The sequence below is a fragment of the Colobus angolensis genome, unplaced genomic scaffold (assembly GCF_000951035.1).
Source record: "Colobus angolensis palliatus isolate OR3802 unplaced genomic scaffold, Cang.pa_1.0 Scaffold469, whole genome shotgun sequence".
NCBI classification, from domain to species: domain Eukaryota; kingdom Metazoa; phylum Chordata; class Mammalia; order Primates; family Cercopithecidae; genus Colobus; species Colobus angolensis.
In genome coordinates this window covers 1,280,831-1,299,250 of record NW_012118143.1, presented here as the reverse complement: position 1 = coordinate 1,299,250, position 18,420 = coordinate 1,280,831, and the positions used below count along the sequence as shown (strand labels likewise).

The 18,420-nt window shown below is 38.7% G+C and overlaps 1 protein-coding gene across 1 annotated transcript in view; it reads left to right on the top strand.

Moving 5' to 3' along the window:
• Nucleotides 1-18,420, top strand: part of IL1RAPL2 (interleukin 1 receptor accessory protein-like 2) — a 658,444-nt gene that overhangs the window by 58,909 nt on the left and 581,115 nt on the right. The window lies entirely within an intron of this gene.

Sequence of the window (18,420 nt, the reverse complement as noted above, 5' to 3'; positions counted from 1 at the left end):
TTACATCCCTTGTAAGTTGGATTCCTAGGTATTTTATTCTCTCTGAAGCAATTGTGAATGGAAGTTCATTCATGATTTGGCTTTCTGTTTGTCTGATACCGGTGTATAAGAATGCTTGTGATTTTTGCACATTGATTTTGTATCCTGAGACTTTGCTGAAGTTTCTTATCACCTTTAGGAGATTTTGGGCTGAGACAATGGGGTTTTCTAAAGATACAATCATGTCATCTGCAAACAGGGACAATTTGACTTCTTCTTTTCCTAACTGGATACCCTTTATTTCTTTCTCTTGCCTGATTATTGCGGCACTATTCACAATACCAAAGTCTTGGAATCAACCCAAATGTCCATCTGTGACAGACTGGATTAAGAAAATGTGGCACATATACACCATGGAATATTATGCAGCTATAAAAAAGGATGAGTTTGCGTCCTTTGTAGGGACATGGATGCAGCTGGAAACCATCATTCTTAGCAAACTATCACAAGAACAGAAAACCAAACACTGCATGTTCACACTCATAGGTGGGAACTGAACAATGACATCAGTTGGACTCAGGAAGGGGAACATCACACATCGGGGCCTATCATGGGGAAGGGGGAGGGGGGAGGGATTGCACTGGGAGTTATACCTGATATAAATGACGAATTGATGGGTGCTGACGAGTTGATGGGTGCAGCACACCAACATGGCACAGGTATACATATGTAACAAACCTGCACGTTATGCACATGTACCCTAGAACTTAAAGTATAATAATAATAAAAAAATAAATAAATAAAGTTCAAAGTAAGCTTTGCATAATGTCCAGCAATTGCACTTGTAGGCAGTTACCAAAATTAGTTGAAAAGTTTTGTCCACACAAAAACCTACACACAAATGTTTATAGCATCTTTATTTACAGTTGCCAATAATTGTATGCAACCAGGATGTCCTTCATCCTTTGTGACTGGCTAAGCAAACTGTGGTACATTCATATAATAAAATAATATTAAGATATAAGTAAAAATGATGTATCAAATCATGAAAAGACATGGAGAAACTTTAAATGTGAAACCGTAAGTGAAATAAGCCAGTCTGAAAAGGGTACATAATGTATGCTTAGAACTATATGACATTCTGGAAAAGGTAGTACTATAGAGAGAATTAAAAAGATCAGTGGTTGCCAAGGTATTGTGGAGGAAATATGAAGGAAGGAATCAATATATGAATCACAGAATATTTTTAGGGTGGGAAACAATTTTTAGGATGGCAAACAACTCTGTATGATGCTGTAATGATGGACACATGAAATTATTCACTTTGTCAAAACCAGTTGAATTGTACAAAACACAGAGTGCACCCTCATGTTAACTGTGGACCTTCTTTAATAACAATCTATAAACATTCATTCATCAATTAGACCAAATTGATCACATTAATGCAAAATGTTAATAATATTTAGAAAACTTGATGTGAGAGTTTGGAGGGTATGTGGAAACCCTGTACTTTCCACACATTTCTTTCTATAAACCTAAAACTAAAACTAAAGCCTATTGATTAAGAAAGAAAACCTAAAAATGTATTATAGGACACAAAATATGATCCAAATTAATGAAGAGACAACATGTTCCTGCATGGGAAGATATCAAAGAATAAAAGATAAATTTTTCCAGAATATGTGTAAGTAGTACAATTTGATAGAATATAAATTATTTGAAACTGGACAACATAATTACACAGTTAATATAAATGAATATACCAGAATTGCCAAGAAAATATTGGAAAAAAGCATTCATGAGAGGGGACATATTCTGTGAGTTGCTATCATTTACTACAAAGCAGCATCAATTGAAACAGTAAGCTAAGGAAAAGATAATTGACCTGTAGAATAGAGAATCCAGAAACAGATAAAAATACGTATGTATGAGAATGTAGAATATAATAAAGGTAACATTTCATTTTAATGTGGGTGGAGGGAGGATGATGGTTTATTTAAAAATGGTGTGGACATAATTGAATATCTACTTAGAAAAAAAATTAGATCTCTGATTCTTGTACCCTGTTTAAGAAAAATTCTAAATGAATTATAAGAGTTAATTTCATCTACAAAAATAGTGGTTTAGGAATGACCATTTCTAAATGCCATCACTTATTTCAATGAGCTAAGTTTTTAAAGAAAAGAGCTTTACATTGATTTATCTTGTTATGCATTCTGGCTGTTTTTCTAAAGGTGGAAAAAATGTCATTAGAAACCTCATAATACCGCAGTCTGAATGATCAACGCTTGCTTGCTAAAAAAAAAAAAAAAGGTTTCCCAAAATGCTTGGAGATTTTGAATCCCTTTTGGAAGTCTAACAAAATTAATCTGTGCTTTCTTTCATAACCATAAAATTGTATGCCACCCTTGAATTTTTAATCTTGTAACAAGAATTTTCAAAGACATATTTATCCAGAAGAAATGAGTTGCAAAGCTCATGAAGGCTTCAATTTGGTGTGCCCTGAAACCATAGTCAGTGACACAAGATTTAAGATCCATTTGTACTTCCTTTTATTCCTAGATATGGCATTAGAAGTGGGGAGGTTTTTTTTTTTTTTAACTGTTTGTAAATTATAAAAAAGATGGGCTAATACAATAGGAATGGGTATTTGGCATGTATGAGAAGCACTGGGCTTCAAGTTTGAGGACTTGGATTCTGATCACCATACTACCATTAACATGGATAAGTAATTAAATATCACTGGACCTCAATTTCCCCACATATAAAATAGATGTAATTAATAGCTGTTATATACCCTAGACATGTTATAAAATTTTAATGATTAAAGTCTTTACTTGAGATTTGCTGCAACTATAGAAATGGAAAAGTAATGTGGAAGCCAGAAATATAGTTACCTAAGACATCTCATACCCTAATTTAAGGCTGAGGTTCTTTTAAAGGTCAAATTATTATGTATAATTTACAAATAGCAAAATTCATCCGTTTTACATGTACAATGTGATTTGATGTGTTTTGACAAATGTATACACCATAGTCAAGATATGGAACAGTTCTGTCACTCCAAGTTCCTGTATGTCCTTTTGTATTCAATCCTCTCACCCCAGCCTTAGTCTTTGGTAAAAATTCCTTTGTTTCTATTCCTATAATTTCCATTTTCCAGAATGTCATATAAATGGAATAATATGATACGTAGCTTTTTTGTCTGTCTTCCTTTACTTAGCATAATGCATTTAACACCCATCTATGTTGTGACATATATCAATAATTCATTTCTTTTTATGCTGAATAGTATTCCACTGCATAGATGTACCGTTTAACCATTCACTAATTGATGACCATTTGGATTGTTGCCATTTTTTGATTAGGAATAAAACTGTTACAAGCATTGGGTTTTGACGTTATATTTTCTTGCTTTATCAACATGATTTGTTTTTGTCAACTTTGTAATCTTTTAACAGGCATGCCTTTTTAAAATTTAACAAGAGTTTACTCTTGATCTTTCCCAAATTGTTCTAAGAATCTAGGCTTAGAAGGTGCTTGAGTATATCTTTAATGGCATCCCAGGGATACAAACAGTTCAAAGCAAACTAAAGCTTCTTACACAATGTCTTTCCTACAGTCTATCTTCAATGTATCCAGCACAATGATCTTTTAGAAATACACATCTGATCATAGGATGCCACTTCTTAGTGAACTCTAATGATTCTATAAAATCATTTAGATGACAGCTCCTTTTTATTGAGTGTTTGCAGGGCCTAACATGTGCCAAATATGTTCATGCATTACATGACTCAATCTTTAGTGAAGCCTTATGAGATAGGCTACACTGTGGCAGAGCTGAGATTTGAACCCTGACAGTGTGCAAATATCTTAGAATGGAATATAAGGTTCTTTACATTTGAATCCAGCCACTCTCAACAGAGCAAAATTATTTGGAACTTTTTTTTTTCTACTTCAAGTGTTTTCCCATCTGTGTGCTTCTGCGCATGTTCCTTCTGTCTTCTACGTTCTGCCTGCCTTTTATATATTGTTCAAAACTCAGCTCAGATGCTCATAGTAGCCCACCTGCACACCATCCCCTTGCCCAGACCCAGTCTGCTCCAATACATGAATGACTCAGCAATGAAATTTAAACATTTCTTCTTTTTCTTTCTCTATTTCTTCCTGTTCTAGTATTCCCATTATGCCTATGTTACACCTTTTGTAGTTCCACGGTTCTTGGATATTCTGATCCACTTTTTTCCATTCATCTCTCTCTCCTTCCTTTTCTTGTTGGGAAGTTTCTATTGACATTATATTCAAACTCATTGGTTCTTTCCTCAGCTATTTAAAGTCTGTTAATAAGCCCTTCAGTGGCATTATTTTATTTCTATTACAGTGTTTTGATTCCTAGCATTTCCTTCAGATTATTTGTAAGCTTCCATCTCTCTGCTTACATTACCCATCTACTCTTACATGATGTCTACTTTTTCCATCAGAGGTGTTAACATTTTAATCATACTTATTTTAAGTTCCCAATCTGGGAAATATACAATTTCTGCCATATCTGAGTCTGGTTTTTTTTTTTTTTTTTAACTTTTATTTTAGGTTCAGGGGTACTTGTGAAGGTTTGTTACATAGGTAAACATGTGCCACAGGGGTTTGTTTTACAGAACAAACAGGTGTCGAGGTATTTTACATCACCTAGGTATTAAGCCCAGTATCCAATAGTTGTCTTTTCTGCTACTCTCCTTCCACCTTTAAGTAGACCCCAGTGTCTGTTGTTTTCTTCTTTGTGTTCATATGTTCTTATCAGTTAGCTCCCACTTACAAGTGAGAACATATGATATGTGGTTTTCATTCCCTGCATTAGTTTGCTAAGGACCATAGCCTCCAGCTCCATCCATGTTTCCACAAAAGACAAGATATCATTCTTTTTTATGGCTGCATAGTGTTCCATGGTGAATACGTACCACATTTTCTTTATCCAATCTGTCATTGATGAGCATTTAGATTGATTCTACATCTTTGCTATTGTGAATAGTGCTGCAATTAACATTTGTGTGCATGTGTCTTTATGGTAGAATGAGTGATTTATATTCCTCGGGGTGTATACCCAGTAATGGTATTGCTGGGTTAAATGGTATTTCTGTTTTGCTCTTTGAGGAATCATCATACTGCTTTCCGCAATGGTTGAACTAATTTACATTCCCACCAACAGTGTATAAGTGTTCCTTTTTCTCCACAACCTCACCAGCATCTGTTATTTTTTGACTTTTTGGTAATAGCTATCTGACTGGTGTGAGATAATATTTCATCGTGGCTTTGATTTGCATTTCTCTAATGATCAGTGATGTCGAGCATTTTTTCATATGCTTGTTGGTCGCATGTATGTCTTCTTTTGAAAAGTGTATGTTCATGTCCTTTGCCCACTTTTTAATGGGGTTGTTTATTTTTCTCTTGGAGATTTGTTTAAGTTCCTTACAGATGCTGGATATTAGACCTTTGTCATATGCAAAATTTGCAAAATTTTTCTCCCATTCTGTAGATTGCCTGTTTTCACTGTTGAAAGTTTCTTTTGCTGTGCAGAAGTTCTTAAGCTTAATTAGACCCCACTTGTCAATTTTTGCTTTTGTTGTGATTGCTTTTGGTGTTTTTGTCATGAAAGTTTTGCCTGTGTCTATGTCCTGAATGGTGTTGCCTAGTTTATCTTCCAGAGTTTTTATAGTTTTGGGTTTTACATTTAATTCATTAAACCATTTTGAGTTAACCTTTGTATATGATGTAAGGAAGGGGTCCAGCTTCAATCTTCTGCATATGACTAGCCAGTTGTCCCAGCATCGTTTATTGAAAAGGGAGTCTTTCCCCATTGCTTGTTTTTGGCAACTTTGTCGAAGATCAGATGGTCATAGATGTGTGGTCTTATTTCTGGCTCTCTATTCTTTCCATTAGTCTATATGCCTGTTTTTGTACTAGCACCCTGCTATTTTAGTTGCTGTACCCCTGTAGTATAGTTTCAAGTCATTTAACATGATGCCTCCAGCTTTATTCTATTTGCTTAGAATCGCCTTGTCTCTTTGGGCTCTTTTTTGGTTCCTTATGAATTTCAAAGCAGTTTTTTCTAGTTCTCTGAAGAATGTCATTGGTAATTTGATAGGAATAGCATTGAATCTATAAATTGCTTTGGGTAGTAGGGCAATTTTAATATTGATTCTTCCTATCCATAAGCATGGGATGTTTTTCCATGTGTTTGCATCTTCTCTGATTTATTTGAGGAGTGTTTTGTAATTCTTATTGTAAAGATCTTTCACCTCTCTGGTTAGCTATACACCTAGGTATTTTATTATTTTTGTGGCAATTTTTAATGGGACTGCTTTTACAATTTGGCTCTCAGTTTGCCTGTTGTTGGTGTATGTTAATGCTGGTGATTTTATACATTGATTTAACATTTTTCTCATATTTTCAACTTTTTGATGTTTGTCTTAATTTCATACCATTCAACCCAGCAATCCCATTACTGGGTATATGCCAGAGGAATATAAAAGTTTATAAATCAAACGTTGCTGAAACTTTGCTGAAGTTGTTTATCAGCTGAAGGAGCTTTTGGGCTGAGACAATGGGGTTTTCCAGATATATAATCATGTTGTCTGCAAACAGAGATAGTTTGACTTCTTCTCTTCCTATTTGGATGCCCTTTATTTCTTTGTCTTGCCTGATTGCCCTGGCCAGAACTTCCAATACTATGTTGAATAGGAGTGGTGAGAGAGAGCATCCTTGTCTTGTGCCAGTTTTCAAGGGGGATGCTTCCAGCTTTTTCCATTCAGTATGATGTTGGCTATGGGTTTGCCATAGATGGTTCTTATTATTTTCAGATATGTTCTTCAATACCTGGGGTATTGACAGTTTTTAACATGAAGTGGTATTGAATTTTATCAAAAGCCTTTTCTTTGTCTGTTGAGATAATCATGTGGTTTTTGTCTTTAATTCTGTTTATCTGATGAATCACATTTATTGATTTGCATGTGTTGAACCAACCTTGCATCTCAGGGACGAAGCCTGCTTGATCATGGTGTATTAACTTTAGATGTGCTACTGGATTTTGTTTGCAAGTATTTTGTTGAGGATTTCTGCATCGAAGTACATCAAGGATATCAGTCTGAAGTTTGTTGTTGTTGTGTCTCTGTCAGGTTTTGTTATCAGAACAATGATGGTTTCATAGAATGAGTTTGGGAGGAATCCCTCCTCCTCAATTTTTTGGAATAGTTTCTGTAGGAATGGTACCAGCTCTTATTGGTATGTCTGGTAGAATTTGGCTATGAATCCATCAAGTCCTGAGCTTTTTTTTTTTTTTCTTCTTCTTCTTCTGCTTTTGTGGATAAGCTATTTATTATTGATTCAATTTCTTCTTTTTCCTTTCTTTTCTTTTGTTTTTGTTTTTGTTTTTGTTTTTGAGACGGAGTCTCTCTCAGTCACCCAGGCTGGAGTGCAATGGTGCGATCTCGGATCACTGCAACCTCCGCCTCCTGGATTCAAGCGATTCTCCTATCTCAGCCTCCCAAGTAGCTGGGATTACAGGTACCTGCCACCACACCCAGCTAATTTTTTTGTATTTTAGTAGAGACAGGGTTTCACCATGTTGCCCAGGCTGTTCTCAAACTCCTGAGCTCAGGCAATCCACCTGCCTCAGCCTCCCAAAGTGCTAGAATTACAGGTGTGAACCACTGTGCCTGGCCTGTTGATTCAATTTCAAAGCTCATTATTAGTTTGTTCAAGGATTCAGTTTCTTCCTGGCTCAGTCATAGAAGGTTGTATGTGTCTAGGAAGTTATATGTCACTTCTAGGTTTTCTAATTTGTGTACATATAGGTGTTTCTAGTAGTTTCTGATGGGGGTTTTTATTTCTGTGGCATCAGCAGTAACATTTCCTTCATCATTTCCAATTGTGTTTATTTGGATCTTCTCTCTTTTCTTCTTTATTAGTCTAGTTAGTGGGCTATCTATTTTATTAATGTTTTCAAGAAAACTTTTGAATGGTTTTTGTGTCTTAATTTCCTTCAGTTCAGCTCTAATTTTTGTTATTTCTTGTCTTCTGCTAGTGTTGGAGTTGATTTGTTCTTGCTTATCACTTTCAGATTTGATGTTAGGTTGTTAATTTGAAACTTTTCTCACTATTTGATTGAGTAGGCATTGAGTGCTCTGAATCTCTCCTTAACACTGCTCTAGCTGTGTCCCAGAGATTCTGGTATATTGTATCTTTGTTCTCATTATTTTCAAGGAAATTCTTAATTTCTGCCTTAATTTCATAAATTACCCATGAGTCATTCTGGAGCATATTGTTTAATTTCCATGTAACTGTATGGTTTTAAGTGATTTTCATAGTCTTAACTTCTGTTTTTATTACACTGTGGTCTGAAAGTGTGTTCGGTATGATTTTGATTTTTTTACATTTGTTGAGGATTGTTTTATGTCCAATTATGTGGTTGGCTTTAGAGTATGTGCCATGTACCAATAAGAAGAATATATATTCTGTTGTTTTCAGGTGGAGAGGTCTGTAAAGGTCTATGAGATCCATTTGGTCCAATGTTAAGTTCAGGTCTTGAATATCTTTGTTAATTTTCTGCCTTGATTACCTGTCTAATACTCAGTGGGGTGTTTAAGTCTCCCACTATTATTGTGTTGGAGTCTATGTATCTTTGTAGGTCTCTAAGAACTTGCTTTATGAATCTGGGTTCCCCTATGGTAGGCACATACATATTTAGGATAGTTAGGTCTTCTTGTTAAATTAAACCCATTACCATTATGTAATACCCTTTTCTATATTTTAATCTTTGTTGGTTTGAAATCTGCTTTGTCTGAAATTAGAATTGCAACCCCTGCTTTTTTTCTGTTTTCCATTTGCTTGGTAGATTTTCCTTCACCTTTATTTGGAGCCTATGAGTATCATTACATGTGAGATAGGTCTTTTGAAGACAGCATACAATTGGGTCTTGAGTTTTTATCCAGCTTACCATTCTGCTCTGAGCCTTTTAAGTAAGCCATTTAGCTCTTTTACATTCAATATTAGTATTAATATGTGTGAATTTGATCCTGTCATTGTGCTGTTAGCTGGTTATTATGTTGACTTGTTTATCTGGTTGCTTTACAGTGACACTGCTCTATGTGTTTAAATGTGTTTTTGTATTAACTGGCAGTGGTCTTTTCTTTCTATATTTATTGTTGTTTTCAAGATCTCTTGTAAGGCAGGTCTGGTGGTAATGAATCCTCTAAACATTTGCTAATCTGAAAAGGATCTTATTTCTCCTTCATTTAGGAAGCTTAGTTTGGTTGAATATGAAATTCTTGGTTGAAGATTTTTTTCTTTAAGAATGTTGAATGTAGGTCCCCAATCTCTTCTGGCTTGTAGAGCTTCAGCTGGGAGGTCTGCTGTTAGCCAAAGGATTCCCTTTGTAGGTGACCTGCCCTTTCTCTCTAGCTGTCTTTAACATTCTTTCTTTCACTTTGACCTTGGAAAATCTGACAATTATGTATCTTGGGGATGATCTTCTTGTGGAGAATCTTGCAGGAGTTTTCTGTATTTCCTGAATTTGATACTTGGCCTCTCTAGCAAAGTTGGGGAGGTTTTCATGAACGATATCCTGAAATACGTTTTCCAAGTTGTTTGCTTTCTCCTCTCTTCTTTCAGAGATGCCAGTGATTCATAGATTTGTCCTCTTTACATAATCCCATATTTCTTGAATGTTTTGTTCATTCCTTTTTATTCTATTTTCCTTATTTTTGTCTGACTGTTAATTCAAAGAATCAGTCTTCAAGTTCTGAGATTCTTTCCTCAGGTTGCTTTATTCTGCTATTAATACTTGTGATTACATTGTGAAATTCTTGTATTGTGTTATTTAGCTCTGTCATACCTGTTAAGTTCATTCTTATACGAGCTATTTTGTCCTTCAGCTCCTGTATCATTTTATTGTGATTATTTCCCTTGGACTGGGTTTTTTCATCCTCCTCAATCTCAATTATCTTTGTTCCTATCCATATTCTGAATGCTATTTCTGTCATTCCTGCCAGTTCAGCCTGGTTAAGAACTCTTATGGGAGAACTCATGCATTTGTTTGTAGGACATACAACACTCTGGCCATTTGAGTTAACGGAGTTCATGCATTGGTTCTTTCTCATCTCTGCCTGTGGATGTTCCTTTAACTGCCATGTAGATTGAGTGCAGTCAATAGATGTTTCTGGATGTTTTCACTGGGCTGAGGCTTTGTGCAGGGTCTTTATCTGAAGCTGACTTCCTGTCTCTGGTTTCAAAGGGGGTATGTTAATGAAGTATTTTTAATGTTGAAGGTTTGGAGTGTGATCCAGCAGGTGGCACATAGGCTTATTGGTCAGTTGGTACACTCTTGCTCAGTTGTGTGGCTTTCCTATGTTTCCTCACATTTGGAGCCTTGTTCCCTCTCAATTCTCTGAAAGTGGATTCCTCTCTCCTTTGAGTGCTGGCTGTAGATTGCAACTTGGCACTACTGGGCTTCTCATAGTAGCTCTGGGGTGATCTCAGTGTTTTGTTTTTTTCCCCAACTTGGAAGCAGCAGAGGAAGGGACCTTAGTAGTGGTTGTGGCCAAGGATCATTTGCTTGTCTCCTGGGAGCTCCACTTGAGAGAGATGCAGGTCAGCAATGGCTTAGTACAATCAGCCTAGGATCAAGGGCCTGTGCTGTGGGTCCAAGCCAGGACTTCCATGTCTGGTGCCAAGTAGTGGGGAATGTGTGGCACCTGTGGGAGATAGACTAGCCTCCTCTCCTTGGGTAAACTGCAGCTTGTTGGTGGTGTGGAAAAGGTACTTAGCATATTTCCTCCATAGTCTGATGGTAGCAAGGGCCGTTCCACTACAGAGGTAGTCTCACAGAGGTTTTCAGTTGTCCTTGGAGACTCTGTCCAGGAAGTTGCCAAGTTTCTACTTGCTCGATAGCTCTGGTAGGTAGTGACTGGAGGCCCATGCCTGGAGGACCTGCCTGGTAAGGAGATATGGGAATAGGAACCCACATAACAGTCTGGTCAATTTTCCATAGGGCTGCTGTAGTATGCTGGGGGCCTGCGTTAGTCCGTAGTCACCTTGGATTTTCTAGTACCTGAAGGTATCACTAGTGGAGGCTACAAAACAGCAAAGATGGCAGCCTGCTTCTCCCTCTGGGAGCTTCGTCCCAGGGAGGTATGGATCTGTTGCTGGCCCAAAGTCACCTGAAGGAGGTGTGTGGAGATCCTGGTTGGAAGCTCCCGCTCAGCAAGGAGGAATGGGATTGGGGACTTGCTTAAAAAAGCAGCCTGGCTGTGCTGGAGGTCTGCTCTAGTCCCTGGTTTTGGTAGAGCAGCTCTGCTGTGCTGGAGGTCTGCTCTAGTCCCTGGTTGCCTTGGACATTCCAAAGCCCCAAAGTTGAAACAGCTAAGTTGCCCAAACAGCAAGGATGATGGCCTACCCCTCCTTCTGAGAGCTTAGTCCCAGGGAGGTTAAAAATCTGTTAGCCAGAGAACACCGACAGGGGTGACTGGAGGCCCAGTTTTGGAGATCCCGCCCAATGAGTAGGAGTGGGATTGGGGACTCACTTAAGGAAGCAGTCTCGCCACATTTTGGTAGAGCAGCTGTTTTTTCACTGGTGAATCCCTTCTGCCTCTGGCCAGCTGGGACTCTCCAAAGCCTGAAGGTTGAAATGGCTAGGTCACCCAAACAGCAACGATGGTGGCTCACCCCTCCCTCTTGGATCTCCATCCCGGGATGGTTACAAATCTCTGTTGACTGGAGAATACCAGCAGGGGTGGCCGCAGGCCCAGTTTGGGAGGTCCCGTCCAGTGAGGAGGAGGAGTAGGATCAGGGATCCACTTAAAGAAGCAGTCTGGCCATGTTTTGGTAGAGCAGCTGTGCTGTGCTGGGGGATCCCTTACATCCCTGGTCAGCTAAGACTCTCCAAAGCCTGCAGGCTGGAATGGCTAAGTCACCCAAACAGCAACGACTCCCCCTGCCCCCGACCCTGGGAGCTCCTTTTTAGGGAGGTGCAATGCCCCTACCAGTGGCTAGCTGGAATTCCAAGCCTTATTCTGTTAGGTGCTGTGGATGTGGGGCCTGTAGGCTGTTGCTGCTCAGTCCCCTGGGTTCAGCCTCTTTCCTAGGGGTATGTAGGGAAGTCTAACTTTCCACTTTGCCAGAGCTGCAGCTACTCTTTCTGGAAAGCCCAAGTATATAAGACTCCAGGGTCTCCTCACATGTTTGAGTGGCTGCTCTGCCAAGGCTCCACGTAGCTCCTTCTGTTAGACTGAAGGCCCTGGTGGAGTGGGTTCATATGGAGATCTGCTGATCCGAGGGTTGCAAAGATCCGTGGGAGAAGCGTGGTTTCCTGTGGTCACACATTCACTCACCACTTCTCTGTGCAGGGGAGGTTCTCCTGGCTCCATGTTGCTTCCAGGTGGGCCATTGTCCTGTCTTGCTTTTCTTCATTCTCCACAGGTCAAGTTGTTTTCTTGATTAGTTCCAATGTGAGTACCTGGATGTTTCAGTTGAAGGTATTGTATTTACTCACCTCTTCTTTTCCTCTATGGGCCACACGTGCTAGCTACTTCTAGTCAGCCATCCTGGCCACTTCATATCTTAATCTATTTCTGATATTTGTTCTCTCTTCAAGCTGGTTTTTGTTTGTTTGTTTGTTTGTTTGTTTTGTCTTTTGTCTTGGTATACCTTGTAATTTTTCATTGAAACCCAGACATGATATACTGACTGGGTAAAAAGGAACTGAGATAAATAGGCCTTTAGTGTGAGGTTTTTAAATTTTTCTGGCTAAGACTAAGGCTGTTTTTACTGTTTTCTATAATTGTTGGTGTTAGAGACTACAATTCTTTCTGGTGTCCTCGTTCTTCATTCTTCTATTGTCTTTGGGTTTCCTTAGAGACTTCTTAAATAAGGTGTGAGTTGTGCAGTTCTCTAAACTGTGATGCCCTATTATTAGACAGGAGTCCTAATTGATGTGTTGGTAAGATACAGGGTGAGGGTAAGTGCTATATAATATTATGACTAGGTCTCAGCTTTTTAGTGAACCGTGTCTCTGAACTGTGACCACAAGTGCTTCTCAGCTTCTCTCCCACCCACTACTTGAGACAGAAAGGCTAGAAGGGCTAGAGCTGGCTTTGTTTCTTCCTCCACTTCAAAGGCTAAAAGGAGCTAGAGTTGGATAGTTTCCTTCTCCATGTGAAGGGCTAGAAAAGTGTAAAGAGTTCATACCAGTTGCTGGCTCATGAAGCTGTTTCTGCTCCCAGTGAGCTGTGATTCTCTATATTCTCCTGTCTCTCCAGTTTTTGGTGTAGTAGTTTTCTTTGTGACCTCAGTTATCTGATGGATCTGAAAATGGTTATTGATGTTCAGTTTGTTTGGCTTTTTTCTTGTTGTGAGGATAGTAGTGATGACTTCTAAGCCCTTTGCATGTCAGACTGGAAACCAGAAGTTAATCTCAGCCTTAGAATGATAACTTTAGGTTAAAGTATTGTCGCTATGCTGCTATAGAAATTTGAATCACATTAACTCCTGATGATCATTAATATATCATAATACATGTATAACCTGAAAGCAAAGTACTAAAAGTAATAAAAATAATAGAATAACAGTTAATATTTATTGAGTAGTTTTAGCATGTGATGCCTTATATTACAGAGCATTTACATATATCACCTCAGTTAATCTTTATAATCACCCCAATTGGTAAATATTATCACCACCTGTTTTTTTTTAATAGGTGAAGCAACTGAGGCTTAGACTGATTTAGTAGCATGCTCCAAAACATACTACTTGGGATTCTAATACAAGTGTTTAGTCTAGAACTTATGTTCTTAACCACTGTGGGCTACCAATATCAACATTAAGACTGTGAAGGTAGAAAATTGGAGAAATAGAGCTTGGAAGGGAAGGACTCCTTGTAGTTGGTTATCCTAGGCATTTGGAGTAGAGATAGGTTGAAAAGGACAAGGTTCATACCTAATTGGCAATCGTACTCCTAATTGTCTCCTCCATCTTTAAACTGCAGACAGTTCAGTTTCCCTAAAGATTTTTTTTTTTCTTTTGAGATGGATTTTCACTCTTGTTGCCCAGGCTGGAGTGCAATGGTGCAATCTTGGCTCACCGCAACCTCTGCCTCCTAGGTTCAAGTGATTCTCCTGCCTCAGCCTCCCGAGTAGCTGGGTTTACAGGCATGCACCACCATGCCCAGCTAATTTTATATTTTTAGTAGTGAAGGAGTTTATCCATGTTGATCAGGCTGATCTCGAACTCCTGACCTCACGTGATCCACCCGCCTTGGCCTCCCAAAATGCTAGGATCGCAGGCGTGAGCCACTGCGCCTGGCCCCCTAAAGATTTTTAAACAGATGTTTAGATGCCCTTTGGGAGAGTACAGTCTCCAGGGGGAAGGAGAAAAGTTGGCCTAAGGGGTAGATGTTGGGTATTCGATAAAAGGTGTTTAAGGACTAGAAGTTACATGATTAGTTTATGGTCGCATAGCTGCTTTGTGGTTAAACCTCAGAATCAGAAGAAATATTAAAATCAATCTTCCTGATGTTCTTGCCATGAGGAATGAATCTTGTGCTCTGAATGGCACAAAGTAACCATAACCACCAAATCAAATGGATTTAAAAAACACCTGTAGGTATAATGATGATATCTCAGAAGTAGACTATGAGTACAGTGGTAAATATTTCAGGTTGGAAACTCCAAGATCCAAATTTGGCTGGCAACAGGTTACTTTAGGGTTCTTAGTAAACAGATGTCTCAGTTGTGTATTCTGGGCTTTCAACCCAGCAACTACTGGCACAGGACATTTGCCACCTAGGAAGGTGGGGAGGGAGGGGAAAAAAGCTGGGCTTCAAGTGTTGATATTATGTTGACTGGGTAAGGATTTCCTACAACAAACTACTTTATGAGGGGATAGCCAGGCCACAAAAAGGATCTGATTGTTGAACTTAAGCAACTCTGGCAAGATGGGCTCTCAGCAAAATTTTCAAGTTGATGAGGTTTAATAGTCCCAGGGACAATAAATAGTAGGGGGATCACACAGTGAGTTCAGTATTAGGGGACTGCTCAAATTTGAGCCTTTGGTGGTTTGTCCTGGCCTCAGACAACCATCTTGAGGCTTGACCTACACACTTCAAATTCTTTGCCTAGTGTGTTACTAGAATTAAACACATCTGGAGCAGTGGGGTATGGTGATATGCTTTGGCTGTGTCTGTACTCAACTCTCATCTTGAATTTGTAGTTCCCATAATCCTCATGTGTCATGGGAGGGACCAGGTAGAGATAATTGATATCATGGGGATGGTTTCCCCCATCCTGTTCTCATGATAGTGAGTGAGTTCTCACGAGATCTGATGGTTTTATAAGGGGCTTCTCCTTTCGCTGGGCACTCATTCTCTCTCCTGCCACCCTGTGAAGAGGTGTCTTCCTCCATGATTGTAAGTTTCCTGAAGCATCCCCAGCTATGCAGAACTGTGAGTCAATTAAGCCTCTTTTCTTTATTAATTACCCAGTCTTGGGTATTTCTGCATAGCAGCACGAGAACAGACTACTACATATGGCAATACTGTCTGTTCATTAGGGAGTTAGTGAGCAGGAGAGAAGCAATGACAGCAGTAAGCCTAGCAGCCAGCAGCTTAGGGGAGAAAGAGTGCCAATAATGGAACCAAGAACCTGGAAGACTTCTGAGAGTCTATATAAGCATCCAGACTGAGGTAGAATAACCAACAAAGTAACTTTGCAAAAGATGTATTAGTGGAGGCAGGATGATCATCTATGTAGTGTGATGGGAAAGGTAGTATAAAAGCTCTTCTGACCAAAATATAGTTCCTCTTCCCACCTACTAAAATTAGTGTTTGGCCTCTTAGGAGCCATACATTTTCCATAAGTTAAAGTATTATTTTGTGGTCAGTAGTTAGCCAATTAGTGAAGATTTCTTTCTATCTGATTAGTTCATTAGCACCAGTTTTCACCAAGCAGAGCTGAAGGTTCTAAAGAAATATAATTGAGTATGAGAAAGGTTTGGGAACCTTTAGGAATTGTCTGTGTTGTATGACCACTCCTTATAGTGCTGCCCAACAAGAATGTAATGAATAAATCTGCAAGCCTCTGAATTCTGGCTGCTCACATGGTAGTGAATATTATTCACATAAGCAAATTTGGTGAAGATCACAGAACTTGGGGGAACCCCACATTTTAACCTAGAGATGTCTTATCCTAAAGCCGTTTGCCTTTTCATCTATACTACATTGTCTCCAGAGGGATGTTGGTGACCTGAAGACAACATTTTCTTATGCCACAATTAAAAAAAAATAAAAGTCCTCTCTTGGATACAAAGAACCCTTTATAAGGCTAGATGGCAGCATGGAAAGCACATAGGACTGTCTTGATCTATCCCAAAGAACATATAGAGATTCCAGGCTGTTCTTCACCAGGAGTTATTTTCTAATTCCTATACACTCTTTAGTTTTTATTTCCTGGGGAAAAAAAGCACAACAATGAGCAGAGAAAATGAAAATTCTTAGAATTAATTGCATATGGACTTTCCCCAAAATGACATTAGAAAATGACACCATTTGTCTTTGAATGAGTGTGTGGGCTTGTTTTCCCACCCCCACCACTGTTGTGTGAAAGTGCAGCAGCTCAGTTTTCATTTTCCTTTCCTCTCAAAATGCCCAGAGGGACCATATTTTTGTTTAATGACCTTCAGAACGATTCTTTAGAAATCTGAGGCTATCAGAGTTGGAAGCAATGCGAAAATAATTGAGGATTATTATTGTATGACGGCAGTGGCAGCTGGGCTGTTTCTTTTTCTCTGTGTTCAGACTTTCTTCTTCATTTTCCCAGAAACCTTATATCCCAAGGTTTAACTCAGAAGCAAATCTCATATAGGTGATAAACCTTGCCCGACATGGTATGTAATATAATTTCAGACAGGCCCTTAACTGTTCTTCAGGAAGACCCTAGGGAGTGAAGCAGCCTTATATCTGCATGCCCTCAATAGTATTACTTTTATTTACTCTCTGACAATGTGTGTGGGTAGTTGTATAGAACATAAAGCAAGCTTATCTCTTAAATATTATACCTGTGAATTTAAGCACCACTTTGTGTGTTTTGTTGTCAAAACTCCTGCTAACATGAAAGAAAAAAATGTTATGAAAAAAATGGGTACTTGCTGTCTCAGATCACTTACACACACATGTACACACACATATATGTGCACACAAATACACAAGCACTCACAGCTGGGGATTGAGAGTCAGCACAGATTCTAACTTTACGTGAATGTTTAAGATATGTGTATGGACGGCAGGGGTGAGGAGTGGTAGATGTAGATGTTGTATACACCATAGTGGGAAAGTAAAAAGTGCTCTCAACTATTGTTCACATCATCTACCTCAAAATCAATTTATTTATTGCCTTAACTGACAGACAGAATTTACATGATAAAATACTTTTTTTTTTTTTTTTTTTTGAGACAGAGTCTCATTCTTGTCACCCAGAATACAGTGCAATGGCATGATCTCAGCTCCCTGCAAACTCTGCCTCCTGGATTCAAGAGATTCTTCTGCCTCAGCCTCTCGAGTAGCTGGGATTACAGGCACGTGCCACCATGCCCAGCTAATTTTTGTATTTTTAGTAGAGACAGGGTTTTACCATGTTGGCCAGTCTGGTCTCAAACTCCTGATCTCAAGTGATCCGCCTGCCTCAGCCTCCCAAAGTGCTGGGATTACAGGCGTGAACCACCATGCCTGGCAATAAAATATTTATTACCTTGAATATTCAACACTCCCTAACAGTTATCCCCTACACCTCGACTGATGTTTGTACAGCATTTGGCTACCACTTTGGTAGGACATTTGAGGTGAATGATAGCCAGAATGAGGCAATATCTAATAAGTAGTCTGAAAAAATTCCTAAAAGTCAAAGATAATTGCCTGAATATTCTTACATACTTGGCTATTGTTATATCCTTGTCACTTTCTGGAAAAGTATTAAACATTCCTTTCTAGGGAAGTCCAATCTCGGTTGCAAGATTCCCTCACATTCCTATCAGGAGAGTAAGATAATTGGCTTCAAAACCCAAATCTTGTTGTGTATCACTGAACTCAGAAAGTAAGTGGATGATATCTCCAGGCTGTTACTATAACAAAGTGTGTCCTCATTTTACCTACCTATGTTTCTAGAGAAGTCCTTAATTTTTTATATTCCTTCCCTCTCTACCCCCACATGGATTTCTTGATTACAAGAAGGGAGATTCTGGAATACTAGTATCAGTTTTCATAATAAGGAGTAATTAATGAAACAATTGTAAACTTCATTGCCAATATAAAATCCTATTATGAATGTTTAATAATGCCTAACACTCCCCTGAAGTATACTAAGTGGCTAAGTGAACCATATTCTCTTAGGACTCTTAGGAAATATC